The 26,405-nt window shown below is 34.8% G+C and overlaps 1 protein-coding gene and 1 pseudogene across 7 annotated transcripts in view; both read left to right on the top strand.

Annotated features, from left to right (window-relative positions):
• CCSER1 (coiled-coil serine rich protein 1) overlaps positions 1-26,405 on the top strand; it is a 1,293,520-nt gene that overhangs the window by 559,440 nt on the left and 707,675 nt on the right. The window lies entirely within an intron of this gene.
• LOC105236977 lies at positions 2,110-24,792 on the top strand (annotated as a pseudogene).

Below are 26,405 nucleotides of genomic sequence, written 5' to 3'. Positions count from 1 at the left end.
TGTAGAGATCCAGATGTATCTTCCTGCGTCTCAGGCTGATTCTGTGGATCTTCAGGCTGGTCTGGTACCTACCAACTTGACTCAGGGGACCGGCTGAAAAAGGGGTCCCCTACTCCTCCATCATCTTAACTTCAAGGCCCCCAAATAGCCTCTATTTTGAATTTTGAGATTCTTTTGGTACACACACACATGAATTTTCTTACAATTTTTTTTTAATGCAAATTGAAAAGATGGAAAGATGGGTGTCTCCGTTAGTTAAGTATCTGCTCTTGATTTCAGCTCAGGTTATGATCTCAGGGTCCTGGGGTCAGGCTACATGGGGCTCCACTACCAGTGGGAAGTCTGCTTGAGCATCCTCTCTCTCCTTCTCCCTCTGCTCCTCCCTCCGCCCCATTCATGCTCTCTCTCTCAAATAAATAAATATATCTTTAACTGAAAAAAAAGAAAAAAGAATTTAATAGATACAAAAATTATTTTCCCAGTTCTCATATCAAATTTTGACCTGGTAAAGGACAAGAAATATACATAAAATATCCTCTGAAATACTTAGAAAAGTGCCTTGCATATTTTAGGTTTTCATTAAGTACCTATTGAATAAAAGTACTTCTTAAATTTCATTAACTACTCCTTGAAAGTATAGCAGAACCTTAGGTTAAAATGTTGCAATAAAGAACAGAGAGGATGCTTACATGTGTTTTTTCCACTGATATGAATATATTATTTATTTTTTTAAAGATTGTATTTATTTATTTGACAGAGATAGAGACAGCCAGCGAGAGAGGGAACACAAGCAGGGGAAGTGGGAGAGGGAGACACAGGCTCATAGCGGAGGAGCCTGATGTGGGGCTCGATCCTGTAACGCCGGGATCACGCCCTGAGCCGAACGCAGCCGCTTAAGGACTGTGCCACCCAGGCATCCCTCATGAATATATTATTTAAACTAAAAATAAATATACAGGTTCAGATTCAAACCCAGATTAAAGTTTAAGTAAACTTTTTTCCTCTATCATCATTTAACAAAAAAAAAAAAAAATTCCATTAACAAAAAGATTTACTATGGTTTGTTATTATTTTTTCTCACTCTTAAAAAGTGCTATTAAGAAAGAAGTAATAAAGCCTAGGTAGTGCTCCAGAATCTTGGCCACTTGATCCATGGATCCAGGGAGCAAAAAAGTAACAGATTCAAAATTGGGAAAGAATCCACATGAACTTGCTAATTAGGGAACTAGTTATAAAGGGTATGGAGATACATAGGCCAAAGACTGGCTTATGACTAAGATAGTGAACTGAGAGTAGTTCACATGTCTCATGTTGATGGTAAGGAAGAGTGAAGAACATGACAGACTAATCTGGTGGCTGTTTGGTTATGTGACCATGAGAACCACAGTGAGTACTTAATGCTTGATGGGAATGGGAACTTAATTATATTTCAGACTATGGTATTTGAATTTTCCCCATTTTTTCATGATCCCTTATTACCATTCTATATCATCCTTCCAATCTCTTTTTTCTTAAATCCTTTTTTTTTTTTTTGGTATATATTCAAATAACTTTTACCTTTCCTTAAACCATCTGTATGACTAAAGCTTAGCTATCCTTCAAGCCCAAGACCAACTATCAAATTCTCTTAGTAATATTTCCAGACACCAACACTTCCTCCTAAGTAGTGGCCTGTGTCTTTCTTTCATGCTTATTCTTTCAAAATGACCTCTCAAAATAAACTTAATTATTGCACCTGTGACAGTGAATTAGAATAATTTATGTATTTCTCCATTAGACTATAATTGATCTGATGGCAAGTATGTTGTCTTATTTACCTCAGAATCAGTTGTGCATAATGCATTGTCTACAGTGTCTAATCAATAATAGACTTTCAATAAATCTCACTGAATAGAAAATTGCATCCAGGAGAAAAAACAAACAACTCAAGCTACCTCAGCAAAAGTAAGTTTATTTTATAAATAAAACAGGGGTTCGAGGAGGAAAAGAAATAGTTTCAGAAGCAAAATCGCTAGAATCAGTGGTGTGCTGGTAAATACATAATAATCAAATCTTCAAAAAAAAATGATTTGTAGCATTTGCCAATTTCTGTGGTGTCATTGTTCCACCATGCCGGTTTCAAGCTACCAAGTCAAGTCACTGAACTTGGAGTTGAGAAAAGATGAGCACAGTCAGCTCTTGCAAATGGTACAACTCCAGCAGAGAACTCATGGTGAACTGGAAAATCATCCTGCGTTTTAAGTACTCACTGTGTTTCTCATGGTCACATAACCATACAGCCACCAGATTAGTCTGCCATGTTCTTTACTCCTCTTCTGTGTTGTTTTTCTTTATCTGTCTTTTCTCCTCTGCTGTTTCTTAATTCTCTCAATTTTCCTTAGTTTCTAGCCAGGAACTTCTTCTTAGGATGGGCTTTTGTTGTCACATTAATTCCCACCATGTCGTATCTTCTGTTGGCTGTGCTTCATTGCTATCTAATATCTATTATCTTCTCTTCTATAGACATTTGGGATGGTTGATATTCACACAGTTCGGAGAAATTTTTTATTGATTTGGCAAGTTACTATCTCGTATAACATGCCAGAATTAGCACCCCCATTAATAGGTTCTCCTCGTGTTTCTGCCCAAGGTTACCTTTGGCTCCAAGCTTCTTCCACCCACCAATAATCATCTGTGGCTAGCATCACAGAATCACCTGACACGATAAAACAAAACCTGTAAATAAGAAATTTCTCAGAAACAACTATAGGACTGGCAAGTACTCTGATGTTTTACTTTATGTGTATAGCTTCCTGTGAGAGAGGGAGATGGGGTAGACTATAAATTTCTCATGACAGAGGAGAACATGTGTCACAATTTATAAATCCCTCTGATGTTAGTGTTTTCATATGCACAAAATACTGTTAAAATAGCTAATTTTATAGAAAAATTAGAATTTTTCTGTAAACTTGATCTCATGGTCATAACTAGTGATTCTTTTTCCTAAAATGTCCAGATACTACCTTTAAATTTAAGTCAAGCAGAAAACCTGAATTTATAGATTTCTGAAACATCTCAGCAAAGTGCAGCTATGAGATATAAACATTTGTAAACATTAAATACTAGGATTTCTAAATGTGTATATATCTTACATAAAAATGTGCATATGTATTACATAAATGTAAATGAATTACATGTGTTTAGAGGCATGCATACTTCTATTCCGAAATAGAAAACCTATATCTGTATTTAGAAAACAGATTTAATTATTTCTAGTCTCCCTACCACCACTACACATAACCACAATTGTATATTAATAAAAAAAAAAACAATAATGACTAGATCAAGAGCAAAGTTATTAATTTCACAAACTTTACAGAATATAAGAAGTTTGACTTAAAGGTACACTCATATAGTTAAAGCAGTTATAAAACTACTTAAATGTCATATGAATTTTCTTTAAAATTATCATGTTTTAGTATTAGAAAAGATTATAGATGGAGTATAAATATTTTACTAAGAAACTTTATAAATGTGGATTTCTTTAGTTTTTCTATGAAGAAAATGTACCAAGTTTAAGATAGTCTTTTAAGCAATCATTATTGGCTAATAATAAGACATGTAGGATGTATAATGAACAAATGAGTAAAAGAGGTAATATATGCCACTCTGGGTTGAAAAGTGACTATAATTCCAAACAATAAATTATTTTTAGAATACACTCAAGTTAAGGTATTACGTTACTTACAATATGAATGCTGACTGTACATAATTTTATTCTTTTTAACATGTGAATTAATGCTATTATTAATAAGATCTTAACATTAACATCTAGTTGGGGGAAGATATGAGCTCATTTCTATTTTCCTGTCATAAAAAATGTGCAATCTTCTGTAATTTGAATTTTTTTTTTAAAGATTTTATTTATTTATTTGACAGAGATAGAGACAGCCATCGAGAGAGGGAACACAAGCAGGGGGAGTGGGAGAGAAAGAAGCAGGCTCATAGCGGAGGAGCCTGATGTGGGGCTCGATCCCATAACGCCGAGATCACGCCCTGAGTCGAAGGCAGACGCTTAACCGCTGTGCCACCCAGGCGCCCCTGTAATTTGAATTTTTATCTTGTCATTTGGGTCTTTTACAGCATTTACTATTATAGCTATAAAATTAAAATATTATTATCTATTAATATTTGAACAATGGCAAAAAGTAAATTTGATAATGCTATTTTGAATTCATTTAAGACATTGAGCATACATTTTGTTTGATTTGTTGTTTACAAGTTATTGATAATAGCCAACTTAAAAAAACTAGTGTACTTTCAATTTATGAAAAATATTCAGCCTAAACAAATGGAAATGTTCTATCCCATTAAGGAATAAAATATTCTTGTGATTAAAAATACAGGTTTTAAAAAGAGATCTAGATTGAATCCTTGTTCTGATTCTTGTTATGGGCTAGAGGTAAGTTTGCTTATGTATTCACTCACTTGTGAATGAGTTCTGTGCCTGAGGTTATAAAAATAAATAAGGCAGACAAGAACTCTGTACTCATGAAACATTCTGTTTTTTGGTGAATACAAACAGTAATCAAATAATCCTGGTGTGATAGCCGAGAAGGACAGAGAACCATGAGAGTAAAGGGTGGCGGGTGCTTAATCTCATTTCCAAATCAGAAAGGCCTGAAGAAAGTGGTGTGTAAGCTGACACTTGAAGGAAAAAGAAAATTAGCTGGATGGATCTGAATATGTGAAATGACAAATAATAATACATAATTTATAAGATTTTGTAAAAAATAAATTGAAATGACACATGTAAGTTCCCCAGCACAATTCCCTGTCACACGGTCGATGCAGAGTAAGTGGTAGGTCTGCTGCTGTTACTGACTGTACATACTCAGACTCTCCATGTATACACTTGTATAATATATTATGGTTTCACCTACAGCACCAGTTATGTAATTATACCTTAACTCTATTTCATCTATCGTTGTACAATAATATTGTAAAGTCAATGATAACAGCAATTTTATCTTATTCATCTTTGTATCTTTATCTTATCGCACTGTTTGGAATATAATACTTATGGCTGATAAGTATTTTTTTTAACAAGTACACAATGAATGAAGAAAATACAGCTTTTAGCTATCAATGGGAAAGTCAAATTTTATGACTAGAAAAAGGATCAACCTATGAATAAATGTGATTATGACCTACTACTTCCAGTCTTCTGGCCCCCTAGGTATCAGATGAGTATGTATAATTTCCAACTAATTATTCAACTATCCAAATGTCAGTGTCTTCAAGGAAGATAAGTTAAAACAATAATGACAATAATGCACTGATTTTGTCTGTTGCATCTGAAGAAGGATATTTTTATGACTCCATATCTATAAACATTATCCAAATTGGAACTGAATTGGAAAGGAATCTAATGCAGAGCTTCCTTAAAAGAAGCCCCTTGACTTTGGGCATCATTAAATAGTAGAATTAAAACAGTGGGCTCACGGATTTTTCCTTCCAGGTCTTGGTAAGAATATCAGATTAGTGAGGAAGTGAATTTTAAACTCTTATAAACCATCGAAGTGAGAAGAGATGTCCCATACCAAAATAAGGCACAAAAGCATCAGGCATTTCATAAGAAGGCTAACTAACATGACCAAGAATAAACAAGAAATGGACAAATACTATATCACTTCACTTATATGTGGAATCTAAACCAAACAGAACAAATGAGCAAACCAACAGAAGTACACTCATAAGTACAGAGAACAAACTAGCAGTTGCCAGACAAAGGAGGGAGTGGTGAATAGATGAAGGGGATTGAAAAGTACAAACTTCTAGTTATAAAATAAATAAGTCAATAGCACAGGGAATATAGTCAATAATATCACTTTTTGTTTGTTTTCTTTTTTATAGTCAATAATATTGTAAAAATTTTGTATGGTAATTACATTTACTGAAGTATGATGAGTAATGAATGTATGAGTAATGTAAGTAATTCTTGAATCACTAAGTTGTACACTTGAAACAACGATAGTATTATATGTCACCTATACTTCATTTTTTTAAAAAAAGGGGAAAAAGAATTAACTAATCTGGCAAAGAATGTTTAAGATCTCTACAGAAAAAAATGTAAAATCTCTATTACATGATAAAAATATGAATAGAGAACACCATATGTTCTTTATGAAGAGGAATAGTAAAAATAAATATATAATAAATATATAAAGCCAGTTCAAAGAAACAAAATTTAATTTAAAAAAGGAAAAGAAATGGTCAAATTATAGTCAAATAATTTTCTAGAAGGCTATGTTACTGACCTGGGCCCTTGGGCTTTCTACGCAACAGAAATTGACTAGAGGCCAAAGGACAATTCAGGCAAGACTTTTATAGGCACATATGCTCAAGCACAGGGGAGACAGCACAAAGGAAAGAATCCTCAGTCTCACGCTCCAAGGAGAGGTCAGAGAGTGCTTTAAAGATGGAAAAGGGTGACATCTAGGCATGTAGAGGTGGGATCTACTGGTGCCTGTACACTTAGAGGTCATGCTTCTTCATGCATCACATGTTTAATTAGCATGTCAAATCTCCATCCCTGGGTATGATTTTTAGTATTATAAATGAGGGAAAAAGTCGATGAAAGGTCAGCACTGGGGTCCACCTTGGAACAGACTGCTTTGGTCCTGTATCCTGAGGTCTCTGTAGTCGGTAATCATCTTGCTTCTACATTCCTACAAGATTTGTTACTCAAGGGCCGTGGAATTTCAGCTATCAAGGTGCACTGGATTTTGCTGTTAGGGTTGAAGGGACCTGAGTCCAGTCCCTGCTCTCTTTCAGGTAGGGGATATTAAAACATAAAGAGTAATTTCAAAAACTACCTACATATGTTTATGTTTTAAGGGGTAATCTGTAATTACATGAGATATTTACTTGTGGTTTCTCCCCATTCTGAATCATTCTCTTGGCTCATCCAGGACTGCGGCAGCCTCCTACCTGACCACCTACTGCAGTCTTGTACACCTACTTCCAATAAAAACAGTTCACTACAGTGTAGCCATAGGTATAATTTAAAAATAAAAATCTGTTTCTGTCTCTCACCTCTGAAAACAATTTAAATGACTCCAATAATAGTGCCTATGTAAAAACCCAAATCCTGTTATTTCATACTAAAAGTAACCTTATCATTTTTATACTATAAAAAATACATATGGTTGTAAGCTGAAAAATGTCTCCCCAAAGTGTATCATGGTCCTGATTACAACCTGTAAATGTTATCTTATTTGAAAAAAAGACTCTCTGCAGATGTGATGAAATTAATGATCTTGAGATGGGGAGATTATCCCAGTTTATCTGGATGGATCCTAAATGTCATTGCAAATATAATTATGAGAGAGAAGCAGAAAAAGGTTTGACACCAACAGAAGAGGATGGCAATGTGACAACAGAGGAAGAGATTAGGGTGAATCAGCGATAAGCTAAGTCATGTCAGCAACCACTAGAACCTGAGAGAACCAAGCAGTGGGTTCTCTCCTATAGCCCCCAGGAAAGTATGCCCTTGTGATCACCTTGATTTCAGATTAGTGATTCCAGTTTTGAACATCTGGACTCCAGAACTGTGGAAGAATAAATTTCTGTTTTAATTCATCAAGTTTATGGTTAATTTGTGACAGCAGCCATAGGAAATACTTTTTTTAAAAAAAACAAATAAAAAACAATAGAATAATAAATATCATCTAGTAAGAGTAGTCAGATAATCTAAAATATTTCCATGCTGAGGTAACCACATTTATTGATGCATTTGGTGATTAATGTTGCAAGCCTCTTAATGCATAATTCTATTAGATGGGTGAATCCTTAGATATGCATTCCTTTGTGTCAACTCTGTCTGGAGCTCAGCAAGCTCTTCCAATCTGCACACATAAGTCATTCTTCAGCTCAGGTTTTTCTTCATCTTATTTTTTTAAGTGATTACATGGTTACTTTCTCTCTTCTATCTCTTCCTTTTCTTCAGTCTGGAAATTCTATTATTTGCTAGTTATGTCTCCTTAATTTATTTTCCAAATCTCTTATCTTTTTTTTTTTTCTGGTAATTTTCTTTTTTTTTTTTTTCTTTCTGTGCTTTGATTTATTTCCTTTACTTGATATTTTAGTCACTAAATCAGGTCTTAGGAAAAAAAAAATGTTTTTCCATTGCTTTTCCATTACAATATGTTTATTTAGTTCTAGAAAGACTGTCATTGAGCCTCAGCCCCCTTAAATTGTATTACTGTTGTTCAAATTGTCATCTACTTCTCCAGTTTTATTTTGACAAAAACTCCAGGTTATGGTTATTTCTCTTCTAATTCCTTTCTCTGACAATGGGTTCCCTGGTTTGCATTGTTACTTTCCTTGGGGCTTAGGTCCAACTATTGGGTATCTGAAGTTATATCAGTCTGATAGGTAGTCAGGGGTAAAGCAGTGGCACCTTGGGAAAGATTAAAAACTTCTTTATCTAGAACGTAGCCTCTTAAGTTAAGACTGAACAAGATAGCTCTTCCTTGCTGAGTCTTTGCCACCTCCCCAAGTGGTGCCGGAAACAAGAATTAAGTCTCCCCTGTTCATGAGACCACTATAACTCTCCTTCTGTCTACTATGAGAATCTCCCTTCACTTCCTTGCTATTCCTCAAATGTTTTCTCACTTTCCTGGTACTTTCTAGTATCCTCAGCATTATCTTTTCAGGATGTTTAGGATTTTATGAAGGGCCTCTGTTTCCCATAGACTCTCCTTTAAATTAAGCCTAGTTCCTTGTTTAGAATGAGAGTAAGAGGGAAAATATATGAGGAGAAAGCAGACGTTTCAATATTGCAGTACATTATCCTAGCTCACCTGATAATGTGTTCCTGTAATATGCTCCTTCTACCACCTGATTCTTCTTTTTCAGAGCACCCACCATACTTCTAGGATTTGTGTGAAGTCTGACAGTCCAGATAGATTGTAATAATCGATTAGGGCAGACTTGAACTTAATACACATTTATTTAATAGCCAAATGGAAAGTATTTCAGGAGAAAATGTCTCTAAACAAGGTGTATGTCTTTGTTTGTTTTTTACAGGATTAATTTTGATTAGTAGAATATAAGTAGAATTATAATCCAGAAAGCTATTCATCTGCTATGGAGAAGAAACAGTATTGGTCTTTGAGTGTAAAGATCATCATCGCTAATAAAGCTGCATTTATGGAACACACTGAAAATACTAATTAATTTTCTTAGGTGCCTTATGCCTACAGAGACATCAGTTGTCACTTAATGATGATAGTACCTAAATTATGGGCTGCATGGAGCATAGCCTTATTTTAACAGAAAGGAAAGCAGAGTAGCAGACCATAATATTTTCTCTGTAAGAATTGAAGTGTTTATTAAAAAAGAAGTGTAAAATTTTAAATATTAATTCTAATATTAACTGTACAACTTAAATTATTATTAAGTGATTTGAAAGAAGGATAAAGAAAATGTATTTAATTTATGCCGTTTGCAAATGTTTTTCTCAACTAGAGAATTAGTTGAAAATCCCTAACCTGTGATTTCCTAAAAAATCACTTACTAGTGTCAGTTCATAGCCTCTTTTCTGCTGGACTATGTCATTTCCATATACTTTTAATGAAGACAACTGTACTGTTAACCAGTGTATATTCCTTACTACCTAATAAACCAATCAATCATTTTGTATATACAAAATAATTTTTCTTTATTCCATGAAGTATCTCATTGTTCTCATTCTCCTTTGGTGGTCTACACACCTTTCTTTTCCCAAGTGAAAAGTAGAGGGAAAAAATTTATATCTGTACGGCAACTCAGTGTGGCTGCAACAGTCTCTGTAAAATGTCTCTGTCCAAGTTTCCTTCCTATCAAGAACATAATTCTTAGCAAACAGGTCACAAACTCACTTAATTAACTCTCTTCTATGTTCTCAGAGGCGTTGCTATATCAAACCTAAATTGGCTTAGTATTTAACAACCTGTACAAGTCCTTTGGGAAACCTGTTTTTAACAAAAATGGTTTCTTAAATAGCCTTTGGTCTCCTTAAAGGATTCTAATTACTGCATAAAACCCTAATACACCTATTAGCAATGCATACATATGCAGATTTTCAACAGAGAGAGAGATAAATTTCTTACCTGTTTCCCTAAGGGACATTCTAATATTATTTTCCTTTAAACCTTACTTGAGCTATGAACACCTGATACACAGATATTTTACCCAAGGATCGCTCACTCCAGCACTTTGGCAATTAAGAAGCATATCTGAAGACCTGTTTAGGATTGCTCTGTACTCTTGTTAGGATCTGGAATACAGAGATTGAAGGAGAGGCATCCCCTTTTTCCATTTTTCCTACTTATACAGTGTTTTTGTTTGCTTATTTGTTTCGTTTTGTTTCTAATATTTACTCTTTGCCGGTCATCCCACTATAGTCAGGGATGCAAATTCAATTAAGATTATGGTTTCTTTTCTCTAAGAAATTGCAGTCTAATGAGGAATGGGGGTGGAAAAAACAAAACCAAACTACAATTATAGGCTAGATTTATAAGGGTTGCAATGTATTTTTAAGTAAATACAAAAATGGGGCATCTTATTTAGACCAAGAGATTCCAGATTTCCCAGAGGGTAATATTTGGGCTGAATTTTTAAGAATAAGGCAGACTGTGATGGTGTAGGGAAAGACCATTCTGAGCAGAAAGAAGTATGGATGTAAGTATGATCTGTCTGAGGACGTACAGGTAGTTCAGGACCGTTAGCTGTATGGCTTCCTGTGAGAGGTGGTGGTTGAATCCAAGGGGGTAGGTAGAATCACTGAAGGCATTGGAAGAAGAAAGGGAACGCATATTTTAAATTTTAATAAGATAATATAGACAGAACTTTTAGAATAAAAATTGTTGGAAAACTGGGGCCTTGTGCTATGCCAAAAATCTAAAGATGAAATCCATCAATCTCAACCCATATTTGAACATGTAGATGGATAACTATTTATGAAAATAACTTCCTGACAGTTTTGTTTACATACTTTTCTCAGTTCAGGTAAAATGTTCTTTTTGCAAATTTTTTATTTACAACTCAAATCTTTAGGATCATGGGCATTAAGTAAGTACATCTAGGTAAAGAGCAGTGAAATATCTGAATGCTCAAACAAAATTAATCTATTTATTTGAATACATTATCTATATGTAACAAATTGTATACAAAGAATATGAAGCAAATCATAATCAAAATGACCTTGTCATTATGTGATAAATGTCACCTAGTATTAAAACTTAATTTTATACACACGCATACATATTTTCATGGAGTTGATTTTTTTTTTAATTTCTTCTCTGTGTTTACAAATTCTGACAGTAACTCATACTTATTTTCTTTCCACTGATACAGAAGTAGGGACAGTGAAGAGACATAAAGCATTTATGTGGTCTGAGTACTCTTAAGTTTTGTGCACTAGAGCTCATTTGAGATGTGATCTCTGTACTTTGGGAGAGTCAAAGCAATTTATCACTATCTTAGCAGTCAGTTCAACTTAAGAATTACCTGTCGAATATAATTGTACTACTGAACAAGTTGATGCTGTTTATCTGACAGGAGAATGGTGTCCAGCTACCTAACAGAAGCTCTGGGCATCATTCAAATTTTTAAAAATGCACACGATAGTCACTATCTTAACATTAGCATATTTGGTCTACCGAGCTTTCTCAACTGATTTCACAGGAGGACATTTAGACGATGTGATGCAACAGATTCATTTTTCTGCTTTTCCGTGTTTCTGTTTATATATAATATTTTATATGTATATAAATATGTATATTATATATAACATGTATATTAAATGTATACATATAAAATACAAATATTATATATATACAGTACAGTACAATAAACTAATCTGAAAATAATTTAACCATAGTGGAACCATTCACAATTCCGGAAGAAGCAAAATGCAAATACAGAACAAATCTTTTTGGTTCTTTTCTCCTTTCTTTCTTTTTCTTTCTTTCTTTCTTTCTTTCTTTCTTTCTTTCTTTCTTTCTTTTTCTTTCTTTTTTTCCTACTGGAAGACATCATATGATTGTGTGTGAATTTTAAATTTGCCATTTCTTTGATAATCTGAGGAGTGCCACAGGTTTAAACAGTTAGTTCTTCTGCTTTCAAAATTGTCTATGATCTCTTTTCTCCCTAGCGATCAGTTGATTCTCGGTTTGTTGATGCTGAACTAAACCAAATGATTGTCCTGGCTTAGTGAGTTCAAAATGCTCCTAGTTTGTGAATGTCTTTGTGGGTATCATTAACTAGATTACTGTAAAAATACATGCTTTTTACAAAGCTATATGATATATTAAATCATTCATATACAGGTTAACCTTTCTTGGGCACTCTATTGCACTTTCCCTTGGATCACTTGCCCAGGGAGAAGCTTCCATGTCCTGAGGCAGATCTATGAGGACACCCACGTGAGTGAGCTTGGTAAAGGATCTTTTATCTTCAGTCAGTCTATACTGGAGAAGACTACAGACCTGGCTTACATCTTGATTACAACCTCAGGAGACCTGAGTCACAATACCCAGCTGAGCAACAGCCAGATTCCTGAGATGACAGATATTGGTTCCATTTAATTTTTTACACAGCTACAGATAATACAGCATTCAATAAAGGTTTGCTACCAAATATGGGAGTGAAAAGTTAAAAACTGTGATTAAAAAAAGAAAAATTAGGGCATATAAGAATTACCATTTTTAGAGTGCATCATGGGTCATTTAGATCAATATTTCAACAATAAGATATATATCCAAGAATGCTTTACCAAGCACAATCTCCAGCATCTTAATATTACCCTCAGATATTAAGAGAAAACCTCAATGCAAGTTATATTCCTTATATTAACTATCATTTATGTGTTATCCTTTAGTGTGCTGGGTGGTTACCATCCACGGTAATCTCTCATTCTCTCCTCCTCTACTGCCCCTCTCCTCCAAATCTCTTTCACTGGTGCCGTCTCTTCTCTTCTCATACTCAGTTGTTTCACTCTCTCTCTCACAAGCTGTCTTTTTCTTTTTACACATGTACACACTCAAAAAGCATAAGCACATGCAATGACAAAGAAATTGGGGGTTTTGGGGCACCTGGGTGGCACAGCAGTTAATCGTCTGCCTTTGGCTCAGGGCGTGATCCCGGCGTTATGGGATCAAGCCCCACATCAGTGTCCTCCGCTATGAGCCTGTTTCTTCCTCTCCCACTCCCCCTGCTTGTGTTGCTCTCTTGCTGGCTGTCTCTATCTCTGTCGAATAAATAAATGAAATCTTAAAAAAAAAAAAAGAAATTGGGTTTTTCACATATACAAATGAAATGTTTTGCTCAAAACTGTTTTACTAAGAGTCTGAAATAAACAAGTCATCTGAATAATAATGCAAATGAAATCTATCACTTGAGTTAGGGAGATAGCGGTTTTGATGTTTTTCATCTGTTTCAAAAGAAAAACAATGCTAGAGGCAAGAGTTTGCTTTTTATAAAATTCCATTCAGAACCTTATCATTATCCTGCAAATACAGAAATTAATTTTTTGTTGGACTACTTTTGCTATCATAAATATAACTATGAATTTTTTAATGCATTCTTGGTTATTGAACCTTTTATATAGCTATAATTTTAAAGTACTTATATGCTGCTAATATTTACGTCAATTACCCTAATTCACCCCTGTTGTTTTTTATCTTAGCTCTGGCTGCTATAACTACATACCACAGACTGTGCGGCTTAAACAACAGATACTTATTTCTCACTGTTTTGGAAGCTAGGAAGTCCAAGAGCAAGGTACCAGCAAATTTGGTTCCTTGTGAGGGTCTTTTCCTGGATTGCAGACAGTCTCCTTCTCATTGTGATCTCACAGGGCAGATAGAAAGGGGGAAGGGAGGGTGCAAGGGAAGGAGAGAGAGAGAGAGAGATTGAGCGCGGGAGCACTTTCATGTGTGTGGGGGGTGTATGTGTGTACGTGTGTGTGTTTGTGCCCGAGCGCGTTGGTTTTTCTGCTTCTTCTTCAAGGACACTCATTACGAGAGTTCCAGCCTCATGACCTCATCTAACTCTAATTACCTCCCAATGGCTCCACCTCCAAATACCTTCACATTTGTGTTTAGGGCTTCAACATATGAATTTGGAAGGATTACAACCATCAGACCATAACATTCTTATCTTTAAGATAAAATCTCTTCACTATAATTAAGGTATGAGCTATTCTTCATTTCAAATGATATTTGTTTATAAAATACTTCTAAGGCTGTTAGTTTGATTTATTAAATTTGTAAACCAAATGGTCTTTTGGGTTTGTTTGTTTGTTTGTTTTTTTTTTTAGATTTTATTTATGGGAGAGAGGAAGAGAGCGCGCGTTCACGCGCGTGCACGAGAGAGAGCACAAGCAGGAGGGAGGGGTATAGGGAGTGGGAGAAGCCGACTCCCGCTGAGCAGGGAGCCCCTGCATTGGCTCCATCCCACGACCCTGGGATCATGACCTGAACCAAAGCCAGATGCTTAACTGACTGAGCCACCCAGGCATCCTGTAATCCAAATGTTTAAAGAATTAAAAAGTATTTTTTAATTATTTTTATACATAATTGTTATTTTTCTTACTAATGATTTGATAATCATCTATTTTCCTTCAAATAACATTGAGTGAACAAATTTTTTTTTTTTAAAGATTTTATTTATTTATTCGACAGAGATAGAGACAGCCAGCGAGAAGAGGGAACACAAGCAGGGGGAGTGGGAGAGGAAGAAGCAGGCTCATAGCGGAAGAGCCTGACGTGGGGCTCGATCCCACAACGCCGGGATCACGCCCTGAGCCGAAGGCAGACGCTTAACCGCTGTGCCACCCAGGCGCCCCGAGTGAACAAATTTTTATGGGTATTTTTAAATGGGTATTTTTAAATGAAAAATTTTTTAACTCATTTATACCATCATACACATTTATAGTTGATTTGGTAGAAATTAAAATGTATTATTTTTTCGTCCTATTCTTTCTTTTGCTCCTAACTAGAGAGAGAATGTTAAAACCTTTTTACCAAATAAAATGATTGTCTTTAGAAAATGTCAGGCAATAAGAAACAAAAAAGTAGAGAAAAATTATTAACTCTTGTTTAAATGTTTGGTAGAATTCACCATAAATCCATATGGTTCTGGACTTTTATTTTTTTGTAGTTTTTTAATGACCGTTCAATTCTATTACTAGTAATTGGTCTGTTTAGATTTTCTATTTCTTTTTAATTCAGTTTTGAAAGGTTGTGTGTTTTTAGGAATTTATCTGTTCCTTCTAGTTCTAGGTTGTCCAATTTGTGCATATATATATTTTTTTTGTAGTATTCTCTTATAATCCTTTATATTTCTGTGGTGTCAGTTGTTACTTCTCTCTCGTTTCTGATTTTATTTGGTTGCTTTTTCTTTTTTTTTTCTTTCTCTCTCTCTCTCTCTTTTTTTTCCCTGATGAATCTGGCTAAGGGTTTATCAATTTTGTTTATCTTTTCAAAGAACCAGCTCTTGGTATCATTGATTTTTTGCTATTGATTTTTAGTCTCTATGTCATTTATTTCAGCTCTGATCTTTATTATTTCCTTCCTTCTACTCACCTTGGGCTTTGTTTGTTCTTTTCTAGTTCCTTTAGGTTTAAGGTTAGATTGTTTATTTGAGCTTTTTCTTGTTTCTAGGCCTGTATGACTATATATTACCCTCTTAGAACTGCTTTCTTTGTGTCCCAAAGATTTTGGATGGTTGTGTTTTCATTTTCATTTGTCTCTACTTTGTTTGTTTTTTATTTCTTCTTTGATTGCTCTGTTTACCCATTGATTGCTTTGCATCATGTTGTTTAGCCTCCACAATTTGTGTTTTTCCTGTTTTTTTTCTTGTAATTTATTTCTAGTTTCATACCATTGTGATTACTACATCAATCTTGTTGGACTGTTCCCTTTGCCATTATGCAATGTCTTCCTTTGCTATTATTTATCCAAAGAAACGAAAACACTAATTTGAAAAGACATGTGCACCCCTATGTTTATTGCAGCATCATCTACAATAGCCAAGATATGAAAGCAACTTAAGTATCTACCAATAGACAAATGGATAAGGAAGATGTGATATATGTGTGTGTATATATATATATATATATATATATATACACACACATATATATATGACCATATATATATTGGATATATATATATATATATATATATATATATATAATGGAATGTTATGCAGTCATAAAAAAGAAAAAGACCTTGCCATTTGTGACAACGTGGATGGACCTAGAGTATATTATGCCAAGTAACATAAGACAGACTGAGAAAGATAAATACCAATTTCACTCATATGTGGAATTAAAAAACAAACAAACAAACAATCAGACCTATAAATACAGAAAACAAACTAATGGTTGCCAGAGGGGAAGGAGGTGGGGAGACAAGCAATATGGGTAAACAGTCATGGGAAACATAGCTTTCCAGTTATGGAATGAATAAGTCACTGGAATAAAAGACACAGCATAAGGACTACAGTCAATGGTATTGTAATAGTGTTGTAGGTGACAGAAGGTAGCTACACTTGTGGTGAACATAGCATAATGTATAAACTTGGGGAATCACTATGTTGTACACCTGAAACTGATGTAACATTGTGTGTCAACTATACCCAAAAAACAAAAAGAAAAAAAAGAAGAAGAAAAGAAGGAAACAAAGAGATAGAACAAAATTGGCATTTTCATAAAATTTAGGTAGTATTTTGAATGTGGAACTTCCAAATCTGTTGTGTTGGGCCCTAATGGATGTGGTGGTTCAGTTAATTTGAAGGTTTTCAATGTTGTGCCTTTTTACAGATCCTGATATTGGCATGGAATTTGAGTTTCACTCAGAACCTTAGCAGATAATACTTGTTTTTCTTTTTATACACAGTTTTGTGTAATGTATCCTCTGGTTTCCTGTTCCTACATTGTTGTGACTTAAATTGGTGTCATGGAGTGATTCTTAGGTGACATTACCCCTGGCAGCAGGCAGGAGCTAAAACATATAATCAGTGTAAATTTTGCCTATATGGACCCCCAGGTTTTGATCATTGTCTAAATCCCAGGTGCAATCAGATTAAGACAAAAAATTACATATTTCTACTCACAAATGGTAGTTCTACATTGTCTTTCACTCAGAATATTTGATCTCAAAGCAAAAATGTCGATAACATTTTTGTAATTAAAAAAAAAGAAAATAATCTTCAGAGAGTATGTAACATATAAATGAAATATTAAATTATAAATGCATTCCATTATTTCCTACAGATTTTCCTAGCATTATTTTTCAAAGATATTGTTTTACAGAGACAATGAGGATTATTATTAGAGTTTTGTTTTCAAATCAATATATTCTTTATTAAAGTTGGCAGTGGTCTCATAAAAATGTGAGAGGAAAAAAATGTGAGAGTAAACATATAGCAAACTTCATATTAATTACTATTCAGTATTAAAATTAAGACTAGTTTTTAATGGACAATGGGTGACTTACCAGATAGGTGTTTATTATTTATTGATAACTTTTATGTATGCTAAAAAGCAAAATTTCTCACATAAAATGTCAGGTATAACTTACACCCACTACTGGAACAAAAAGAAAATATTTCACTGTCTTTGGAAAATTGAGAAGGAAATATGTATGTATATATATATTTTTATGGCAGATCAATCAATCAATCACCAGACTGGTTTTTTTTTAACTTAAAAATATTTTTATGCTTAGGCGTAAGTTATTGTAGTTTTCAAACATTTGAGTTGTGGTGTAGTAGATAAAATGTAGCCTCAAATCATTCTCTAATCTCAAGAACATCCTGGCAGAATTACTGAGACTTGTCTGTTAAAATTGATTTCCTCTTAAAGAAAAATAGGCTTTTCTTATTGTGTTAAAAATGATTTTATCTATTAAGTGTCTTTTCTTGTGAAGATCCTTTCCTTTTATGACCTAAAAAGAAAAAAAAAATGTTCTTTTTCCTCCTGAGCTTTTATATCCACTATACTCACTAATCAGTAATCTGTATTGCAAACAAAATGGAATGTAATCCAAAAAGAGTAATCTTTTTTTAAGAGAATACAGAATGGCCATCATTTCTAATACTAGTGATCTTAATTTGCAGCATGTGTTGTTTAATTTTATGATGCTTTTTTATTTAAAAAAAAGCAATAGATGGCAGACTTGTGTGCTGAATCAATGTCATGGAATAGGAAATCAGGATATTTACACTGTAATTTTGAAAACTACTGGTAAACCGTAGGCAAGCAACTTTTTTTAGTACACTAAAAATACTTGTAGAGATTTCGATCTGCGGTGCGTGTGGTGTCTGTTATTGTTAGTGATGATGGTTAGGTTTGCTTGTTGTTTTAACAAGACTACTCGAGCAAAAGGATATGGTTAAGTGCCTTTCCACCTTCTCACAGTGTTTTTAAAGTTAGACTTTATCTGACATAGATGACATCTACATTGAATGGAAAATCAGTTTCTGATGTTTTCTGCATTTGTTGCTAATTGATAGCTCCTTGAACTATAATGCTTTGTAATTAGAATATTTCCAGTAAAAGCAAAATATGTTAGAGGAGGGGCCAGAAATTGCAGTTCCCTGCCTGAAATTATGATAATATCTTTTCTGTAATAGCAGAAGAGAAATTAGAATGTCTTGAGTATATAGCTCACATATTTGAAGGAATAATTAATTCTAAATATAGAAAGAATGTACTTGTAAAAGTAAAGGTTAGATTGGGTAGTCAGAAACTTCAACATGCTCTCAGTATATGTAAAAAAACCCACAATAATGTTCATTTCTTGATCAGTGAAATGAGAATTGTGCTTCCTAAACACTACTTAACAAGGTATGGTAAAATAAAATTGGTGAAGTTGTGAATGGTATGAGTGTCTTAGGAGTGAGATAGAGGTGCATAGAATTTCCTTTATTTTCTAGTTGGTTTTTGAGGTATAACTTCTAATACTTACATAAGGCCAAAATCTTAAATATGAAATGTTTGTAAGGTTAATTTTTAATGTAGTAAAAAATTATTAAGAACATTTAAAAAAAAATTTTATAAGTCTGTACTTATAAAACAGTCAATTCAGAACCCAGACAATTCCTATGGACTATATTTATAATTTTTCATTTACTTCTATTCTGAAATTTGTGTTTTATATTTGGATTTGCTTCTTTTGGATTATGACTTGATTTTTTTTTATTTGATCAAAGTCTTAGGTGTATTATTTCTTGGGGTGGTGATGGTTAAGAAATATCATTTGAAGGATTACTTTGTTAGAAGATCCAATTACTAACATTTTCTAATGTATGAATCATAGAATATTTGTATTGAGATTTACTAGATGAACCTGAGATACTTAAATCTTTTGCCATAGTTATGAGTCTTGCCCCCTGTATGCCACAACAGTATTTTGAAGTACTATAATTTGCATTTGGCTTCACAAAAACAGTTGATCTGATAAATTCCTTTTTGCTAGATGCTGTCATGTCCATCTTTTTAAAACCTCCTTGTTCATTATAAGTGCCATTAGCCATACTGCCTAATGACAGGTACCTCATATCAAGTCTGATTACTGCTCTAATGTTTTCCAGGCGTGCTTGGTGATGATCCTGGCATATGAAACAATTTCCTACAGTAATAAAACTAATTAAAGTAGGCAGTCATCCACATACCACTTTCTAATGAATTATAATAAGCTCATTAATCTCAACCACTCTTATTCCAAAAGTCCATTGATAGGACCTGTATGTTAGAGTAAAATTCTCAGCCTTAAAAATGTACAACTATTATATGATCAAAGGGGACTTTGTGAATTTAAGTTAAAAAATCACAAATTGCTGATTAATACTTTAAATGAAATGTATAGCTTCTAAACTCTGCCCAGATTACTTATTGGCAAGATCCCTTTCTATTTGAGTTCTCCTATAATTGATTTAACAAAGGAAAAATGATTCATTGTATAATAATAACTCTTCAGCACCTTGAAGACTAAAATTGAATGTACCAACTCCATATTTTTATTTAGAGATCACATGAGAACGATGAATTGAGTACTGGAGATCAAGTGGTAAAAACACAGCCTGTTTCCTCTCCAGAGAGAGCTGAGGTATCTGCTCAAAATGTCAAAACATAATAACAATAATTTTTTGTTAACTCTTCTTCAAATTTGTGAGGTGCGCAATGAAACAACATAAGAATTCTTATTACATTCAGTTACAGATAGTTTGACAATGTAGACTATTGTTCTGGAGATAATTTTACTGACAAGGAGATAAGGTTGTTCAATGTAGCACATGGAGAAACAATTTCAGAACACAAATGTGAATAGTAAGAAAATATATTTTTCAGGATGGTGGGGTTTATTCTATCTTCATTATAATTTGGAGTTTTAAAAATGTAGCAGTTTCCATTTTGAAGCTCATTACTACTATGACACACATGTGAATTTCTCCCTTAAGAAGTTAATTATAAATATGTACATCTTAAAATTGATACAGAATGTTTGTAATGGGTTAACTGAAAATAGGCACATTTTAATTTATGTAATTAACATTTAAAATTATTTTCATTTATGACTTTTTAGCTAATATTTCATAGTGTTTTAGAGAAAGTGAGTTTGGATATTCTGTGCAGAGTATTTTCTTTTATAAAACAGATGTTTTAAAGTCTGACCTTTGTAGGTAGAGGTGTAGTGAAACTGTCCCTGAGTAAAATGTCTCCCAGTCTGGGATCAGCTATAACTGTGGTGGCCAGTTGCCACTGTATGTGACGATGAGTTGGTTCCATGTTTGAACAACAGTCAGGAGAAGGGCTTTTGGTACAGATTTCTCCATTACTTAACTGTATCGTCTTGAGAGAGGAATTTACACAGCATCTAGTTCAGTATATTCATGTGTCAGGTATGGGGATTACACTAGAGAAGTGCGTTCCAAACTGTCAAAAGTGCCACTAATAGTAAATGTGGTGTTTCAGATAATTTTTTTAAAGATTTTTTTTTTACTTATTTTAGAGAGAGAGAGAAAGTGCATGAGCAGGAGGATAGGCAGAGGGGAAGGGAGAGGGAGAGGATCCCAAGCAGACCCCACACTGAGTGCAGAGATCCTGGGGCTCAGTTTCGCCACGCTGAGATGAGGAACCGAGCCAAAACCAAGAATCAGTCACTCAACAGACTGAGCCACCCAGGTGCTCCTCAAGTAATTTTTTAATATAATAATTTAAAATATTGTATGAAGTGAAACAATTTCCCTTTTTAATTTCAGTGTAGTTCTCCTGAAATCAAGGAGACAGGTTTTCTGCTATCTAAGGTATATCCTTAGTATTTTTCTAGCACTCATGATTTTGACAGAACTGGTGGATCTCCTTGTAATTTCTAAGACCCAAGAGACATGCTGCTGAACAGAAGAATGTGGCATGTCAGTCTTATTAAGAGAAGCGTATTTCTTGAAAGTTATCTCAAAGATAATAGAAAATTAAATAATAATTTTAGGAAAATTTTCAGACTTCCAGTTGACCTTGTTTTGAACAGAAACCCCTATTTGAAAAAGACTTGCTCTGGTTAGTAGATCTAATTAGCAATACCTGTTAAGAGTTAGCTGTACCTTGAATAAACTTTGGTAATATGCTTTAATGTTAATAGGAAACATGATTCATCATCATAACATGCAACATTTATGAAATGCTTAATACTAATATTTATTGAGTGATTAGAAGTCAGGCAGTCCTTCTAAATGATTTACATGTATTAACACATATTAGTCTTATGTGAGTCATATCATTCATTTTAACGTTTGCAGCAACCATAAATTAAGCAGCAATATTCTTCTCATTTTTCATGTGAGGAAACTGAAGTACTCAGATATTAAGGAATTTCAGAAAGGTCAAAAACTGCCAGGTTAGTGAAAGCATGGAGGTTTGGGAAAGAGTGTCCTCTGTGTGTCTTCCCAGGTACCTTTGCCCTGTACATCCTTTCCATCTGGCTGTTCCTGAATTATAGCCTTTGATAATAAACTGGTAGTCTAGTTTGCACAATTTTTCCTGTGCCCTTTGTTTGATGACAGTTGCTAAGATAAAGAGGTGAATGTGGTTGATTCAGAACATGACAAGCCTGTGATGAACGATGCCTGGAGACTCTTTCAGTTGGAAAAGCTACAGGGAATCCCTTCAGCAAATTTGGGACAGGTAACAAAAATATTTTAGAGACTAGACCAAACCACAAAGGCTTTGATGAAAGGCAAGAGCTACTGAAATTCCACTCTACTTATTATCATCCAACTTAATGGCTATTTGTGTGAATCTTTAGAAGACTTGAGTAATCTGGTGGTAAAGTTATTTTCTGAAGTTGAGAACAAAAATGTCCCACTGCCAGAATTTCCTGAACACCCTTTCCAAGAAGAACATCTTAAACAGCTTTACAAAATAGTACCCATTAAGGATGTCAAGAATCTTTATGTGACGTTTCCCATACCTGATCTTCAGAAATACTACAAATCAAATCCTGGCCGTTATCTTAGTCATCTCATTCGGCATGAAGGTCCTGGAAGTCTGTTATCAGACCTTAAAGGTCTGAGTAAATACTCCTGTTGGTGGGCAGAAGGAAAAGAGCCTGAAGTTTTATGTGTTTGTTTGCCATTAATGTGGACTTGAGTGAGGAAGGATTATTCCATGTTGAAGATATAATTTTGCACATGTTTCAATACATTCAGAAGTTATATGCAGAAGGACCTCAAGAATGGGTTTCCCAAGAGTGCAAGGGCTTGAGTGCTGTTGCGTTTAGGTTTAAAGGTAAAGAGAGGCCATGAGCTATATTTCTACGATTGCAGGAATATTCAATTATTATCGCCTAGAAGAAGTGCTCACAGCTGAATATTTACTGGAAGAATTTAGACCTGCCTTAATGGAGATGGCCCTGGATAAACTCAGACCAGAAAATGTGTGGGTTGCAATAGTTTCCAAGTCTTGAAGGAAAAATCGATCATGCAGAAGAGTGGCATAGAACCCAGTACAAGCAAGAAGCTGTACCAGACAAAGTCATTAAGAAATGGCAAAATGCTGACCTGAATAGGAAATTTAAACTTCCGATGAAAAATGAATTTATTCCTATGAATTTTGAGATTTTTATCATTAGAAAAGGAAATGGCACCATACCCTTCTCTAATTAAGGATACAGGTATGAGCAAACTGACTCAAACAAGATGGTAAATTTTTCTTGCCAGAGTCTTGTCTCAACTTTGACTTTTTCAGCCCATTTGCTTATATGGACCCCTTGCACTGGAACATGGCCTATTTGTGCCTTGAGCTCCTTGAATTCTCAAAGACTTTCTCAATGAATTTGCATATGCAGCAGAGCTAGCAGGCTTGAGCTATGACCTCCAAAATACCATCTTTGGGATGTATCTCTCAGTGAAAGGTTACGATGACAAGCAGCTGATTTTGCTAAAGAAGGTTATTGAGGAAATGGGTGCCTTTGAGATTGATGAAAAAAGATTTGAAGTTATCAAAGAGGCATATATGTGCTCTCAACAATTGCCAAGCTGAGTGGCCTCGCCAGCACGCCATGTACTACCTTTGCTTGCTGATGGCTGTGAAGTGGCCTGGACTAAAGATGAATTAAAAGAAGCTCTGGATGATGTCACCCTTAAGGCCTTCATACCTCAGCTCCTGCAATGGCTGCAGACTGAAGCCCTTCTCCCATAGAAACACAACAAATCAGGCTGCACTAGGAATTATGCAAATGGTTAAAGACATCGTTTTTGAACATGCTCGTATGAATCCTCTCCTTCCAAGTCAGCTGGTTCGGTATAGAGAAGTTTGGCTCCCTGACAGAGGGTGGCTTGTTTATCCTCAGAGGAATGAAGTTCACAATAACTGTGGCATCAAGATATACCACCAGACGGACATGCAAAGCATCTCAGAGAATATGTTTCTAGAGCTCTTCTACTAGTTCATCTGTGAGCCTTGCTTCTTCGATACCCTGCTCACCAGGGAGCAGCTGGGCTTATCGTCCTCAGTGGGCCATGTCGAGCCAATGGCATGCAGGGCTTGTGATTCATCATCCAGTCAGAAAAGCCACCTCACTGCCTAGAAGCGAAAGCAGAGTGAAGCTTTCTTAATAACCATGGAGAAGTCCATAGAGGACATGACAGAAGAGGCTTTTCAAAAACACGTTCAAGCGTTAGCAATTCATTGACTAGACAAACCAAAGAAACTATCCACAGAGTGTGCTAAATATTGGGGGAGATCGTCTTCCAGCAGTACAGTTTTGACAGATATAATACAGAAGTTGCATGTTTAAGTAAAGACACCTGCTGAGGGGATATCATCAAATTCTACAAGGAAATGCTGGCAGTAGATGCTCCGAGAAGACATAAGGTATCCATTCGTGTTCTTGCCAGGGAAATGGATTCTTTCTTGTCCTATGGTTGGAGAGTTCCCATGTCAAAATGATCTAAACTTGTCACAAGCACCAGCCTTGGCACAACCTGAAGTGATTCAGAACGTGCCAAGTTCAAGCATGGTTTGCCACTGTTTCCCCTTGTGAAACCACATACTAATAACTTCATGGCTGCCAAACTCGGATTCCTCAAGTGGATGCACCCCTGAGTCCTCCAGGGGCTAGAAAAACAACTTCGGCCACTTTAATAGCTTCTGGTTCACTATTAGGGAGACAAACAGGAAGGGGAAAAAAAAAAATTGTCAAATGTCATTATGTAGAAATATTAAAAATCCAAAGTAATTAAATTACAAAAAAAGAAAGGTCAGACAGCTAGTAAATGACAAAGGTTTTTAATTTTGTACCTCACATATTTCTGTTTCTTAATTATCTTCCTCTTGGCACACCCAGTAAGGCTTAGTTAACTTAGTCCTCTCAGTTCTCAACTGGAAACTTGTTTCTTTGAACACTATATTCCCACTGACTGGCACATGGTAAGCGCTTAAAAAGTATTTGTTGAAAAATGTATGAATGCATTAATTAATCAATAAATCTCTGCCATAATAGACAACTTAAAAGTGTCTCTACACATAATCTGTTGGGCTCAAAGACTTCACTTCTAGCACTTCCTACCCCATCCCTTACTGAGTTTTCTTTTGATTATTTGTCACAATTTCTACTATTCATCTTGGGTAAATTGGAACCTGGACAGTTGCTCTGATATCAGAATATATAGGTTTCAGGGCACTGGGTGGCTCAGTTGGTTAAGCATCTGCCTTCGACTCAGGTCATGATCCGGGGGTCCTGGGCTCAAGCCCCACGTCGGACTCCCTGCTTAGCAGAGAGCCTGCTTCTCCCTCTCCCTTTGCTGATCCCCCTGCTTGTGCTCTCTCTCTCGCTTTCTCTCAAATAAATAAATTAAAAAAAAATGTGTAGATTCAAATGAAAACTCCATTACTTACCTTTGTCCACTACTTAAGTGAGTGACATTGAAAGATGTATGTAAGCCTTTCTGAGTTTCAGTTTTCTTATCTGTTCAACATAGATATTAATATCTACTCAACAGAATCACTGTACTAAATTAAATGTGTTTGAAACACCTAAGATTGTTCAGCATATTGTAGATGTTTTATAGCATCATATTGAAATATCAAGACATTAGAGCCAAACAGACCTAATACTATTACAGGGTAGTTCTGGAAGACTGAGTCCATTATTCACACACTTAAAGCATTAGTTTTTCAATGGTTAATCACAACATACAAGTTCCTAACTCTGGATTATTGCAAGGGTTAAATGAGACAATATATCCAAAGTGCCTGACATACAATTAAAAGAAAATAAATGTTAGCTGCTTCTTTTAGTAATAATTCTCCTTTCCTTTAAATGTTTTCTTATTCTGTTGGTTTAATATCTTGGGGGAAGAAAAGGGAGACAATCTACGGTCTCATGATTGAATACATTTATTAGACTATTTTCATATAGTTTTCTCTAAAGAATAAGCATCATTTTTTGCCTAATAACAGTATAACTCAAATTACATTATCTTGAACACTGTTCTGCTTAAAGTTACTACTGCAGGAAGTAGAGAATTCAGGTCTAACAAAAGTTAATTTGTTGAATCTGTATTTTACAGACCACTGGCGGTTGGATGACTATGATAGGGAGAAGATTTATATTGTATTTCAGTATTCATAAGTTCCTGAATAGAAAGAAACACAATTCAAGCATTTGAAAAATGCATTGGAGATTAGTTTGAAAGTAGGATGTGCATGAGTGCATGGATACATGCATCTCTTGTTGGATGACTGTAAGTAAGCCTTGCTGTAAAAATATCTAAGAAGCAAAATTTATTGTAATCGAATTCTCCATTAAAGGCCAGTATATTATTAGAAATACATTCTTGTGGAAAAACAAACCAAAGCAACATACAAACAA

Source organism: Ailuropoda melanoleuca, chromosome 11 (assembly GCF_002007445.2).
Source record: "Ailuropoda melanoleuca isolate Jingjing chromosome 11, ASM200744v2, whole genome shotgun sequence".
NCBI lineage: Eukaryota > Metazoa > Chordata > Mammalia > Carnivora > Ursidae > Ailuropoda > Ailuropoda melanoleuca.
The sequence above is the reverse complement of the archived record's forward strand: the minus strand, read 5'-3'. Positions and strand labels throughout refer to the sequence as shown.